General features: G+C 36.6%; 1 protein-coding gene and 1 long non-coding RNA gene across 2 annotated transcripts in view; one reads left to right on the top strand and one right to left on the bottom strand.

Moving 5' to 3' along the window:
• LOC6643228 (neurogenic protein mastermind) overlaps positions 1 to 13,803 on the bottom strand; it is a 106,781-nt gene extending 92,978 nt beyond the window's left edge. Inside the window, exon 1 of the mRNA XM_047009715.1 lies at positions 13,572 to 13,803. The gene's annotated coding sequence lies outside the window, so the exon portion shown is untranslated. The remainder of the gene's footprint in view (positions 1 to 13,571) is intronic.
• Positions 2,985 to 3,282, top strand: LOC111518744. Its single transcript, XR_002724066.2, has 2 exons — positions 2,985 to 3,159; positions 3,223 to 3,282. It is a non-coding gene; the product is annotated as an uncharacterized LOC111518744 (long non-coding RNA).
• Positions 13,804 to 14,428: the final 625 nt, after the last annotated feature.

Genomic DNA, 14,428 nt, shown 5'->3' with positions numbered 1-14,428 from the left:
TGCTGGTGTGGCCTCGCTTGGTGACGACCTGAGTCATCGAATGGTGACGTTTGACACAGATTATCCCGCTTAGACGGTGAATTCACCAGTTCGGTTTGCTGTTGCCTACTCACACGTTTAGGTGGAGACATGCTGCAAGTGGCACACGCCACTGGCAATTGCGAGATCGGCCCTTTGTCTTGAAGCAAGCCGATCACTGCTGCGTGCAGTTCTCGCAGCCGAGCAACCTTCTCCCTAAACTCGTTAGTGATGCTGCGGTTAATTTTGCCACTAGCATCCTTATCTCTGCTATAATGGGTAGCAATTGAGGCCAGAATATGGCCCATTTCCTCCAACTCGTTGCAAGTAGGCCGCACCTGCCCCACCTTGCTTTTTTTAATGCAGGCCCCGTTATTGGCTGCCTCGCCATCGGTCCCCTCAGCCCCAACAGATGGGCTTCTAAGCCTTTTCGGCGTTGCCTCGTGAGCATCCACTACTAGGGCAGCGTCTGGTGTTGCCACAGGCACCGACGAGGCGGGTGCAAGGGGTCTTGCCACCTGCTGCCGCTGCGGTGGCGGCGTCCGCTTCATCATTATTGACTCGGCCGCGCGTTCTAGAGGCAATTTCCCTCGCAGGACAAGAATTTCCTCTTGCCGCAACGCTGGGAGTTATGCCGCTCCAACTCGGCGGCGACACCAACAATTGCCCCTATTGACGCAGCCCGACAATAGACAAGGAACAGTAAACAGAACTATGTATTCAAAGAAACTACTATGGAAAACAAATTATGGCCAGACTATACAAATTTAATTTCGTTTAAATAAATAAATAAATATGTAATAAAAAAACGATATATAGAAGTTTCCAAGGGTGGGAGTCGAACCCAGGAATTTTGCACCAGCGGCTAAGACTCACACCCAACGCCAAGCAGACCGTTTGCCGCCGCGCCCTCAGAACTCTGCTAGTATCCGAATGTCTGTTACGGCGAATAACAGAGACAGCCAGGAAGTATGCAGAAGAATTTATTAAGGGCAGAGCGTGAGTTGCGATCAGCTGGTTGAGGCGAGCCAGACAGGTGCTGGTAACTCAGCTGATTAGATTTATATCTATGTGTGGCAAACCTGGCAGCAGCTGGTATTTTTTTCTGCACGTGCCAAAGGAGGACACAACACAGCTAATGAGCGTGAAAAAGTCCACCTCACCAATACCACTTGAGCTGCAAATGGGCGGGCAAAGAAAAAGGCCCCCCGCTCCCCTCCGGCAGGCCCAGGAACACCGACCCAGCGACCGGGGGAAAAAAAAACTGAAGATCAGAATCCCAGCAAGCAGCGACGGAACGGCAGACCAATGGGCATACGTGAGTAGACACTTGCACTTGACACCGGCGATACAAAAAGTTCCTAAATTTCAGGAGGGAAAACGTTCAAACTTGAAAAACACAGACGAAGGCAAGTAAACGCGTCCGCACTTTTCTCACTCCTCTCGATTCTAAAGTGTGTGTGTGTGTGTGTGTGTACCGAACTGTCGGTCGGTCGGCACTCTTTCAGTTTTGAGTTTTATAAATTAACTGCCATACTCGTTACGCTCTCAACTTCTTGTTGCTGTTGTTATTTTCCTCAAAGCATTTTCCAATGAAATTCGTATACGTGTGTGGCCAATGGCTCGGCCTTGATTGATTCGATTCCCAGAGCCCAGTGTAGTATAGTATGGGAGGTGGGGGGAGGGTTAACAACTGAAGTTGTATTGCTCCACATTGACATTTTGTTTGATTAACTGCCAAACTGGCAATTAATTATGCTCGACAATTGAATATGTTATCACAAAAAGGTGCTGGCCAAATCAATTGGTAGGTTTTTAAAGATAGATCGATATCAGAAAGTTCATCCATACCTTTCTCCCCCCTCCGCCCCTAAGCCCGTTACCACCAAGATCAATGCATATTCATTTTCGTCTCCAACATATTGCAACTTCCCAGCCCCATCCCCATCCTCCATCTTCTGCGCTCCAAATTCCATAGCTAAAGACAATGGGCGGCCATTCATCTTTACGTAATTTCAATAAAAACAACCTAAAACAACAACAACAACAAATTGTATCGTTTGAAACAAAGCAGGGGGAAAACAAAAGCAACAACAAGAAAAAGTGAAAGTCTAACCAGGCGCAAGACAGCGACCCCATAGTAACAACAACAACAACAATGAGCACAGAAAAGATCATAATTATGCATCTGCAAAGTAAATTAAACAAAATACTAAATATAATACTCATTACTCACAAATAAAAAATGTCGACCTTGCAATTACCCTGCTTCATTAATATAAATTTTCAATTATTTCAAACTAAATTGACTTGGAAATTAGCTCATGAGTGAGTGAGTTTTTCACTATCTTTACCTTTCAGTTCTTCTATTCGGCTCACTTGTTCTTTTGTGTTCACTAAATCATAAAATATTATTCATAATATTAATATTCAATTATCAATATGAAATTCGAATGCCTATGCTAAGCAACTGAACAAGTGAGCAATGTAGTGAGCAACTAAACAATTGAGCAGTGAGCAATGTGAGCAAATGAGTTGATGCACTTCGTAAAAATGAACAAGTGAACTTGAATGGATAAACAAAATTGTGTAAAATACTTTTTATGTGATTTTGAAAAGCTTTCATCTTACATTTAAGCGACTTTAATATACCATTTAATCCACAAAGTGAATGGTATAAAAAACACTATAATGACCCGTAGGATCAAATGATAAGAAAGATCAAATGAATCAGAAAGAAATTGGTATATATTGTACAATACCTTTGTACATATGCTTCTATATATACATATATTTATATGAGATAAGAAACAAGCGTTTTAATATTTTCATAAGAAACTTTATGTAATTATATTTTTGGCAACTAAAAATTTTCACAGAATTCTAATCACTATACGCCAATCGCAGACTGCAAAAATATATAATTTAATAAATATTTCTAAACTTAAATTATTATTCTTAGAGACATTATCACAGTCACACGTTTGCAGTGAACTTAGCTTGAAAATAATACAAAAATGTTATATATTTTGGATTATTTTGAAAAATGAAACTACTTGGCGGACTCTTCCTGATTCTTGGACACCAGCAAGTTATCTCAACACTTCCTTCTAGATCTTCTGGATATCAGATGGTCACTGGGTGAGTGCGAAAATGAATAGTAAAAAGTAAAGTTTAATCTGATTGATATAAACATTTTAACAGGATTGCGGCGTATCACTAGCATATAACATTGATTTCAAATAAAGAATCAAAAAACTCGAAGAAAACGATTCTAAAAGGGAACTTGAAAATATAAAACTTGAAAAGTTATTACTTCAAATAAATGAGAATACTCAACAAAGCAAAGCAATTGAGGATTTAAGTGTCACAATTGTACAACAGAATATTCACATGGCTAATATAGAAAGCAATTTAAGAAACCTGTGAAGTCTTTTCAGATGCTTATTCGACTAAAATAATGTTTGCAATCAAATAAATGTAACATCAAAATAGGGAAATCTCAAACACTTCTTCTAGGTGGAGATACATATCTGTAGCGTGGACAATTTCTCTTTTTACTGTTTTTCTTGGGCTATCTGCCTAGGACATTTTCCCTGCAATTGAAATTCAATAAAAATTTAATCCATCTTGCAAGTTCCTAAATTCCTAGATTCCTACATATACATACATATATACGAGGGTGGTCCGAAAAGTACTTAGCCTCACCGTCCGATGGCGTCACTATCGCAAGAAGAGTTTATTATCAAGTAGAATCTTCTTGTAGACGACTAACTTCAAAATTTTAGTCCAATCGAATTTGTGGTTTTGTTTTGGCTCCGTTTAGAAGCGAAAGTATAGGCGTATTTTAGGAAAATGGAGACAGAGCAATATCGGTCGGTGTTTCGATTCTTGTTTTTGGAAGGTAAATCACGAAGTGATATCAAAGAGCGGTTGGATGCTGTGTATGATGACTCTTCTCCTTCGATAGCGACCGTCAAAAATTGGTTCATCGAGTTTTAAAGTGGTCGCAATTCGGTTTTTGATGAGCCACGCCCAGCTGCTTTGAAAACTGCATTTTGGGCATGAGAAGACTGGGTGCCGCGTTTGCTCAGTCCGGACAACAAGCACAACCGTGAGAATTGGTCGAATTGGGCTACGAACTGCTGCTAAATCCACCGTATTCTCCAAATTTGGCCCCGTGCGACATCTTACTGTTTCCAAACTTGTAAAAATCACTCGCCGTGCAGAAGTTTCAGTCGAATGGGGAAGACATCGCCGCCACGGAGGCCTATTTTTCAGACCTCGAGAAAACTTACTTTTCAGACGGATTAAGAAAGTTGGAGCATCGATGGGCCAAGTGTACTAACCTTAAAGAAGACTATGATGAGAAATAAATCGACACCTTCAAAATTTGTGGTTTTCATTTGTAGGCTAAGTACTTATCGGACCACCCTCATAAATCACTATCAAAATGATTTTTTTTTTGGTATGTAGCAAAATCAACAAAGTTATGGCAAATATATATGAAATAAAAATGTTTTATCTCGATTTAAAGTTTATATTAAATTAAAAGCAACAACTGAAGAACAGGAAAGCATTGTAAAACATTTTGTCTATTTTGTCTGCTTGTAAAATGTTTTTTTTGCCAAGAAAAAATGAATTAGAAAATTTTCATTCCAGTCCTTGGCACTTGTTCTCATAGGAACAATCGGCCAAATATTGTGCTCTTGCTCAAAAGCTTTGGTATTCCAAACAAAGGTAATTTCTAAAGTATTTAATGCTCTCTCGCTTACTCTTGCTTTATCTCTATTTCTTTGAAGATTTCTCTAACAGTTTTAATACTCTTTCCGCATGCAAAGAATGCAAAAGATATGTACCAAAAAAAATTCCCACGCGCACATAACCAAGTTAAACATGATTTTTGGCTTAATTAAAAATGCAATCAACGTGGTGGATACATAAGCATGTTGAAACGAGGGTTAATCGTATAGTTTTAGATAGGTCATAGAATTGTGCGCGTGCCATACAGATTGTTTGTGAATTTGCCAGAGAAATTCTCATACATACATATATTTTGTTAAAATATTTTCATTCGAAATAATTCGTATTGAGACTGATTTGTATTAACCAACAGAAGCAGCAGCAGCAAAATACGACAAAGAAACAAAAGGGAGGCGGGAAAGGAGGGGGTGGGGTGGGGGGGGGGGCAAAAAAGTGTATAAAGCGACGCACGTTTGATGTTGTAGATACTTTTTTTTTGTTGTTGTTGTTGTTGTTTTAAAGTGTATTGTTGCTGTGCGAGTATCTCGATGCCTCGGCCGAGTATCTTGTTCCGCGACGACGACGCCACTCAGCACGTTCATTATGGAATTTTGTCAGATACAAATTTTCAGAGTCTCGCTCTCGTCTCTGTGTGTGTGTGTTTGTCTGTGTGTGTATGTGTGTGTGTGTCTGAGTTTCTGCTGCGGTTTGTTGAGCGATAAGCATACGGATATGTCAGTTAATTATTTGTTTATATTTTTTTTCTCTCTCTCTTTTTCTCTCTCTACACTCTCTTTGTCTACCCCTCTCCCCATCGATGGTTCTCTCTTTCTGTCTGTCTTCTTTTAATGTACATGTGCTTTGTATGTTTGTTTGTATGTGTATGTACATTATACATAAATATACAATATAAACTTTAGTTCGTCGCCATTTGATGTGAGTATTTTATACCTATATATACATATGCATATAAAACATATAGACTAAACAGATTTCGCCAAAAAAGATTCTGATTACCGATTAAAAAGCAAAAAGCTTTTAGCTATATAAAGAGCAAAATCATATTGACAAACATAAACGGATTACGGATATACCTAAGTAAGTATATTCAAAACGGACTTCAAGTGATTTGATTTAATTTTATCATCATTGGTAAAAGTTAATAGTCTATATCGTAATATTTATTGTTTCAGATTTCTCTACGTGGTAAATTTTTTAAAAATATGATCACATTTTGTTAGATACTACGAAATTATCGTTAAATGGTGGTAAGAGGAGATCTATCGTGTCTTTATGGTCAAAACTGCATTTGGTGTGGCAAATGTGCATTTATTTTCAAACAAAACTCAGAGTCAAGTAGTGGAAGAAAGTGTCTATATTGACAATCAAAATAAGATTGGGTTAATTCGATTTAACCGTTTCAGCCATTGAGAAAACTAAGCTGCGGTTGTTGTTGCTTAAAGCGCCCCCTAAAACCTAATGGAACGAGAACATTTCTATATCTAAAGAAAATATTAAAGAAGCTAACTTCGGCTATGCCGAAGTTTATATACCCTTGCAGTCCTTAACAATAATAGTTTTAGATTTTTAAATTTCTTTTCCTGCAACTCAATTCACCAATACACAAACAAAACATTATAACTCTTTTTACTAAAATTTTTTCTTCTTCTTCCATCATTCCCTAAGCAAAGCACGGCACGCATACACATACAGTTTATGTAGCGTTGCGACTGTGTGTGTATGCGTATGCTCTGTTGATTTGATGTTGACGTAGTAGGCAGCAAGCAGCGCTGCCGGCAGCGCTTAAACCGATTTATATCGACTGTAACTTGTGTTCTATTAATCCGATCAGATTCAAATTTTGGGATCTGAGGTTTTATATCCAATACTATCATATTTGTAAATTTCTTAAGGATACTCCAACTTTCATGAAAATGTTTCTTCCAGAGCTATATGATATAGTGGTCGGATCCTGACAATTTTCATACTTTATTTTTCCCGGGTAATAAAAAGCCCCCCAAAAAAATTTCATCCCGATAGCTCTTAAGATGGCTGAGTAAAACACAGACGGACGAACGGGCGGACAGATGGAAAGACGGACATGTCTATATCGACTCAGCTTTTCATGTTGATCAAGAATATATATACTTTATGGGGTCGGAATCGTCTCCTTCTTTGCGTTACAAACATCTACCAATTTTATAATACCCTCTGCAAGGGTATAAAAATGAACCAAGTGGACAACTCTGTACTAATATTGGGCCAAAGAAGAAGAAGAACCATAAACAGCTGCAAATAGTCAAATATTAGGCCGCTCTTTGGAAAAATTGGGGTTTAATTAATTATGTATGCATTTTTAAATGAGAATTAAAAACTTACTTTGAAAGTAGATGGAGAAAACAAAGCAAAACTATACATGATCGAAGAAAACTATTTCAAAGACGCAAACAATTGAATAAGTAGTTATATAATAAACCGTTAGTTGGCTTTGCTCTAAAATGGAATTAAATTTTTGTCAATTTTAATTCAGTTAAAAAAGTAAACAATAGCGACTATATTGCGCGTGACTGATATTTTTAAATTCTTGAGTTTTTAATATAATAATAATTCGTTCAACAATTTCGAAAATTTTTTCGTTAAGGCTTATGTGCCAATCGATATTAGTGACTTGAAAAATAGTTCCAAAAATGAAATATCTTTGATTTCTGTTTGGTAGATTTCCAAAACAAACTGCCTCAAAATCTCTAGAGTATTCTGCGACATCCTTGTATATTTCCTGGAAGTTTGAAGCAAATCGTAATCCTATTTGTAAATACATATATACGTTTTCAGTATTTTTGTCCTGCAGTTGCTAACAAAATGAATATGTAGTTTTATATACAGTAGAGTCCGCATATATCCGGTGTTAGTAAGATTCAAAATCAAGGCTCGCTTATTCTTTTAATCGTTCAACTTGTTGCATTGCCTCGTTGTAAGTTTTTATTGAGTAAACTGCCTGTTTAATAATAAATATCTTCATCAAAATAACTTAGTTCAATGTCACTTTGACTAGTAATATTAATTGCAATGTTGTTGTGTTTATTAGGTAAAGAGCAATCTACATTCAAAACTTATTCAATATTGTCTGATTTTAAAATTAAACTCAAGTTTCAAAATGTCATCATTATAACAAAAGTCTTTAGCAGCTTTAATTCTAATAAAAAGTGTTTTTTTTTTTGTCCGCCAGCACTAGATGTTTTGTATAGAAATGTATGGATTTTGTATGAAAATCAAAATCAAGTCCACGACTAGAGCTTTCACTGTAGTTGAATTTGCGAGGCCAATTTCAAGAGCGTTTTACTCTAAATCAGGTTTTTTTTTTAAATTGATAGCCGAAAACTAATTAACCGATTGTCTTGCAATTTATGGGTATTCTGTACATCATTTTTTTTAGCTTTTTTTCCATTTTTTTCCTTGCTTAAATAAGGTAGTCCAAAAATTACTCCCAAAACCTAGATTCAGTATCTATCTTTATAGTTTCTTCATTTCATTTAACTTATCAGGAGACGCCATTAGTTACATCGGGATCCCAATGATATTTAATTACTCCATATGATTTTTATTAATTCTTGACACAAAAACTAAACAAATTTTAAATAAGTTTGTTGTTAGCTAAATGGTTAAAGCCAATGACTAAATTTAAGCCACTTCCTATTGAAAGAATTCTCGAAAATTATGTTTTTCTGCGATTTTTAATGAAACTTTCTAAATCAGTGCAAATTTCATGACTTTTTTCCGGGATTATTGTACAACAATTAAAGGTTAGACCTCAACGAAGTTATACAAATATCCTTTTTTTCTGATCCCTATTTTTATATATGTATACTTAAATGCTTAATGATTCAGCAAATTGCAACTAAATGTTAAAAAGAAATTGTCAACTCTCCGGCATCTCGTTAAGGGGTGCAGGCAGCAAGAGGGTGGTAAATTATTTTACAATTTCTTATTGCCTGAAAATGGCCGAAAATGATGAGGACGCAGCAGCTGTTTCTATATTGTTGCAGCCATGAAACAGGCGACTAGAAAGAAAGCACAAGCAAAGCAAATGGTTGGGGGGGAATGTGGAAATGGATGAAAACCGGTGATGCCCCGGACCAGACCATCGTTGGTTGCCTTCTCCACATTTCCATCACCTTTCGTTTGTTCGTTCGTTTGTTCGATGGCTGGCTGGTTGGTTGGTTGGTTGGTTACTTGCAACCGAACCAAAACTGCAACTGCAACAAACTGAGCGCCTGATACGTGGCGTTCGCTGAACACCTGGAATGGGGCAAGCAAATTCAGTTACGGGATAGCTAAGAGTCTCCGAGTCTTCCCCCGATTCCAGATCCAACTCCAGCTCCAGGTTTTAAGTCCTTGGCAATTGCAAAGGGGATGATTTTTATTTTTCACTCAAGACAGTGAAAAAAGGGTTCAATGAGCGATGTGATGATGGCAAACGCGCCGAAATAACCAAACAAAAAAAAAAAAAAAAACTAAGCTTCGTTCATTTGTTCGTTCGGTAAACCTGTTTGGCCAGCAGCAGCAGCAGCAGCAGCATTGACCCCAACAACTGAGTCAACGACAAAATATGCGCCACAGACGACGGAGACCAGGTCTTCTCTGTCTGTCTCTGGAATCGAAGCAAAAATAATGCACAACATGGTGCGAAATATTTAATACAAAAATGTGTTGCCAGAGATGTGCGAGAGATGTCTGTGCAACAGGCAGTCAACTGGCAACTGGCAACAGGCAACTGGCAACAAGCTAGCTGGCTGAATGTCTGATAACCTGTTTACAGGGTCTCCTCCGCAATTTGAGCTTATGGCCCACCTACATGATAGATTTAGTCTGAGCTTCTTCTTATTCTCTTTTGGGAGTGGTGAAGGGGTCTAATCTTAAGCCAAAGCTGAGTTATCTTTTGGCTTAATTGGGTCATTCACACGCGCCACTTGCTTGAACGACTTTGACTACACAGAGGCAGAGACACAAGAAGCAGCAGAAGCAAAAGCAAAACTTTTCAGCTACAACAACTTCCGGTGTGTAGTATAAAAGACAAACAAAAAACGAAGGCGTTCAACATGGTAGACAAGGTATAAGGCGTGCCTAATGCCCAACAGAGACAACACAGAGCGAAGAGCGAACAAAGAGAGAGAGAGAGAGCGAAAGACAGAGACATCAAATAGGACAGGTAAACTCAGTAGAATTCCATAAAACACATGTGAATAATGTTCAAATTCAGTCCATTTTATAACAACAACAAAAACAACTCCCTTTTTTAACTCACTTTCTTGTTCACTCACTGACTTAATGACTCACTTGTTCAATTGTTCACTGACTCTCAATGTTATACATCACCTTAATTGATTTCTTTGTTTTATACTAATTGAATTGACAATATTTTATGCCAAATCGAATTTATAAGCTAGACTTTTTGTTTGTTAGCTTCAAAACTGATGAGCAAGCGGACTTAAACTAAGGTCTATCTAAGATATAATCACCTTTTCTTTAATCTTTTTTATTTCCTTTGGAAACCTCGAAAAAAGAATAAAGTCACTGAACAAGCGAGCAAACAAATGAGTTAGTAAATTAATTTGTTCATTACTTCAAAAAGTTAACTCGTTCATCACACTGACTCGTTCGACCTAAAGCTTTTTGGTAGTAAGTAAAGTTTCAGATCATTCTATTGGAAAACAAGTGTCAATCCGTATGTAGAATGAATCTGTAGAAAGCATTTCCGGGTAGCTTTATCTCTCTCGCTTTGTTAACAGTTACACTGTTGACTTCTTCTTGTGTTTTTTTTTTTCTTAATTCGCTGGTGCTACAAAAAATCAAAAAATTCGAAACCTCGATAGTGCTATCGATAGTTTGCCAGCTCTAGTCTACATTACACTAGTCTACAGTGTAGACCATGAGGAGAAAATTCGCTAGAATCTATGTATATTACTCTCACTACTTTGCTGCGATTAAGAAATATTCAAATTCGGCGATCTTTTCTTCACAACCGATAGTTAATACATCCCTGATTATATATTTATCAACAGGTATCGCCGTCTTTTTACCACTATTGGTAAAAACAGGTATTCACCTACTTAAACGCAATCAATTCCCATTATTCATTATTTATTTATTCACTCAAAGTTCGAGTTTTGAACTCGATTTTTATTCTCATTCAGTTCTTATGTCTGTTTATGTGTATTAGCTACTTCTGTGTAAATCTTTCACTTGGATATATGTATGTACATATATTGGAGTTAACAGAGAAGATAAAAACAATCTCAAACTCAGTTGACTGATAAAAATAATTAGTTCAAAGACATTCTATTTAAAAAAATTAAACTGATAGTAATATTAGGCTTGAAAAATTTATAACTTAAGACTTAACCCTACGAAATATATTATATGTTGGAATCTTGGGAGTTTAGGGGAAAAGCTGCGAATGTCACGCCTTGCAATTAAATCAAATGTTTTTGATATATGTAGTTAAAAAGTGAAATTTGAGAATTTTAAATTTCCAAATTTTAAATGACCAAATTAAATGACTCTTATCTTAAATTAAATATTTAATCGGTTGTGTAGATATGAACTAATAATAACTTAAATATTAAAAAACTATGAAACATTTTGCTTCTTTTCTAACGAAAGTAATTTGCCATATGAATTTCGGTATACTAATCGAAATAATTAGTAGTTAAACAAACTGATCATTTGTGTAGAATATATGTAATAAAGTCATTTGATCTCAATTAAAAGATTACTTTTCAGCATTTCACAAAATTTGCATTCCTTTTGAAGCCGTTGGCACTTGCTGCGGTTACTCTGCTTATAAATTTAAGGAGATGATCCCGAAATTGTGTCCGTCCTAACGATGGCAAACGATTTTTATACAGGAACCATCCATCCAAAGTATCTTTAACCAATTTAAAAAAAAAGTCAACTTTTAAAGAATTTAATGCTCTCTCGCTTACTTTTCTTAATCTCCTGCTTGATCTCTATTTCTATGATCATTTCTTAATCGATCTTATATACTCTTTCCGCATGCAAAGAATGCAAAAGATGTGTACCAAAAAAAATTCCCACGCTTTTATAACGAAATCAAACATGATTTTTGGCTTAATTAAAAATGCAATCAACGTGGTAGACACAAAAGCAAGTTGAAGCGAGGCTTAATCGTATAGTTGTGGCCTAGCTGATGGATATACAGTGAAACCTCGATATAACGAACTTCGTTATAACGAAAAACCCAATATAACGAATTTTTTGTTAAGTCCCTTGAAAGGACTAAGGTTTTACATTTCAGTACCTATAGCGAATCAATAGATATAACGAATAATTTTGCGATCCCCCTCAGATTCGTTATATCGAGGTTTCACTGTACATAGATAAAATGTTAGATAATAGTCCAAAATATATCGGAATAATGTGAGTATTAGCATGGAACTAGTGATCTAAGGTTTTAAACATTATAGAAACTATTCAAGACTCTCGTCAAAAATCTCCAAACCAAACTCTATATAAATGCATTTATGGAGATTTTTAAGGAATTTACTTCAAATAAGTAGACAAAATCTCAACAAGCTTGGTTAAAGACCCCATAAAGTATTCAAGACATTCAAAAAACATTCAAAGAGAATATGAAATATATTACCTATTGCAAAAGTCTATCAAAACCAAATGAATTTCAAATCTTAAACATTAGTTAATAGCAGATTTCTATAATAAACAATGTAAAACTCTCTTTCCCTTTCTCTCTCTCTTTCTTTGAGCCAAATTGGTTGATTGCAAAAAAAAGGCAGGCAAAAGGAATTTCATTAGAAAATTCCACCCTCTCCAGTGCTCTCTCTCTAGCTCTCCATATTCCACTCTCTCGCTGGGTCTCCCTTCCATTGATCCCTCACTATGCTCACTACGGCTCTCTCTCACTGTTGCTACCTAGAAAAAAGGATCAGCCAAGGATAAGCAGAGAGCGCCCACTAACACAGTAGAGAGGGAAAAACTATTGAAAACAAAAACAAAGTCAATAGCCCGAAAAGACAAATCACAAAATGAAAACGCGCAAAGGCAAAGTAAAAACTAAACCAACAAGTTTTCGAGCAAACACACACACACAGGGCAGAGAGGAAGCGAAATAGAGAGAGAGAGAGAGAGCGAGAAGGATAGAGAGAACTAGATAGATAGAGATTGAGCGAGAAGTCTTCCAACATTCATCATTTGTAAGAAAATGCAGTTCATTGCTTGTCTTTGAAAATTATTTTTGGCAATTGTGTGTAATACCCTTTAGTTAATCGTAATTGAAGTGGGTATATTAGTTAAGTCAACATCTTAAAAGGGATAGCTTTTATCTCCCACTGTCGTGTTTTGCCTTGGAGACTTTTGTTAGAGATAAGAGGGTATCGCAAATTCGTTGCTTATATTTGATGTACGAAATTTTGTGTTGTTGTAGTTCATCAAACTGGTCTCAATCTGAAGCTATTTTTAACCACAAGTTTCTACTACGCTCCATTCCCGTCTCCAACTCCACCCACTCTTGCCACTGCAATCTCTACCTGGCTTAAATACTTCTGAATGCTGCCGACCATCACCCTCACCCGCCCCCACCAGCCACCCACCCACTGACTACACCAATCTTAAGAGACATCAATCAAATGAAGTTCTAATTTCATTTTCAAGGTCTTATCAAAACTGGTTTATGGTCCGTATGTACATACACATAGACAGTTTTTTTATGTATGTATGTATATAAATTATGTATAGTATAATACAAATAATAATTAGGCGATAAGAGCTTTACTTACTTAAGCTTTTATGACGATAATCCAATTTGATTTCTTCGAAGCTTGTTATTTGATTTCAGATTGCAAGCGTTAAAGCGAGACGCAGAGATACAACAGTGAGTGGTGGGAGGAGAGGGACGATCACCACTTGTATTTATGTGGCAGATGCTGGCCTGCAACATGTTGCATGTTGCAAATGTAATTTTCAATTACACAAACACTAAAACACAATCACACACACACACTAACATATATTAACTAACATAAACAATTATCTATATATTTCATTTTTTTTTTTTTATCGAAATTCTCCGTTGCGCGCAAAAACACAAAATTCACTTTGCAAAGACACACGTAAAGACAAATGAAACGGTAAAAAAACGCCGCCGCCACCGTCGCCGCGTCCGTGTGTTTATGTGTGTATTTGTTTTTGTTTGTTTGCTTCCTTCTTTGCGCGTTGCTTTTTTCTTCCTTTTTCCTGCAAACACCAAACAATATTCACTTAGCTGTCTATATTCTCGATTTAGTTCACACAGTTTAATTCAATTTTACACATTAATTAATAAACATTCACATTTACTATTATTACGCGGAATAACGCGACAAAAAACGCAAACGCCAAGACCAAAGACACATCAACGCTCCCGCGCAGTTTCAATGTTGTTTTTCGACTAAAAAAAAAAAAACGCGAAAAAACAACAACAATGGTGGGTGAGTTCGATACGAACCACCAGAAACCACATCGAACTCTTTGCCAAAACACAAAGCCGGCTAGCTCATACTCTTGGCATAATTTCTATTTCAAGGATTAACACAAAGACAAAACTCATTAACTTGCAACTTTTTCTTTAAAATGCTATTAGCCACAAATCTGGTAA

This window comes from Drosophila willistoni, assembly GCF_018902025.1.
Source record: "Drosophila willistoni isolate 14030-0811.24 chromosome 2L unlocalized genomic scaffold, UCI_dwil_1.1 Seg168, whole genome shotgun sequence".
NCBI classification, from domain to species: Eukaryota; Metazoa; Arthropoda; class Insecta; order Diptera; family Drosophilidae; genus Drosophila; species Drosophila willistoni.
The sequence above is the reverse complement of the archived record's forward strand: the minus strand, read 5'-3'. Positions and strand labels throughout refer to the sequence as shown.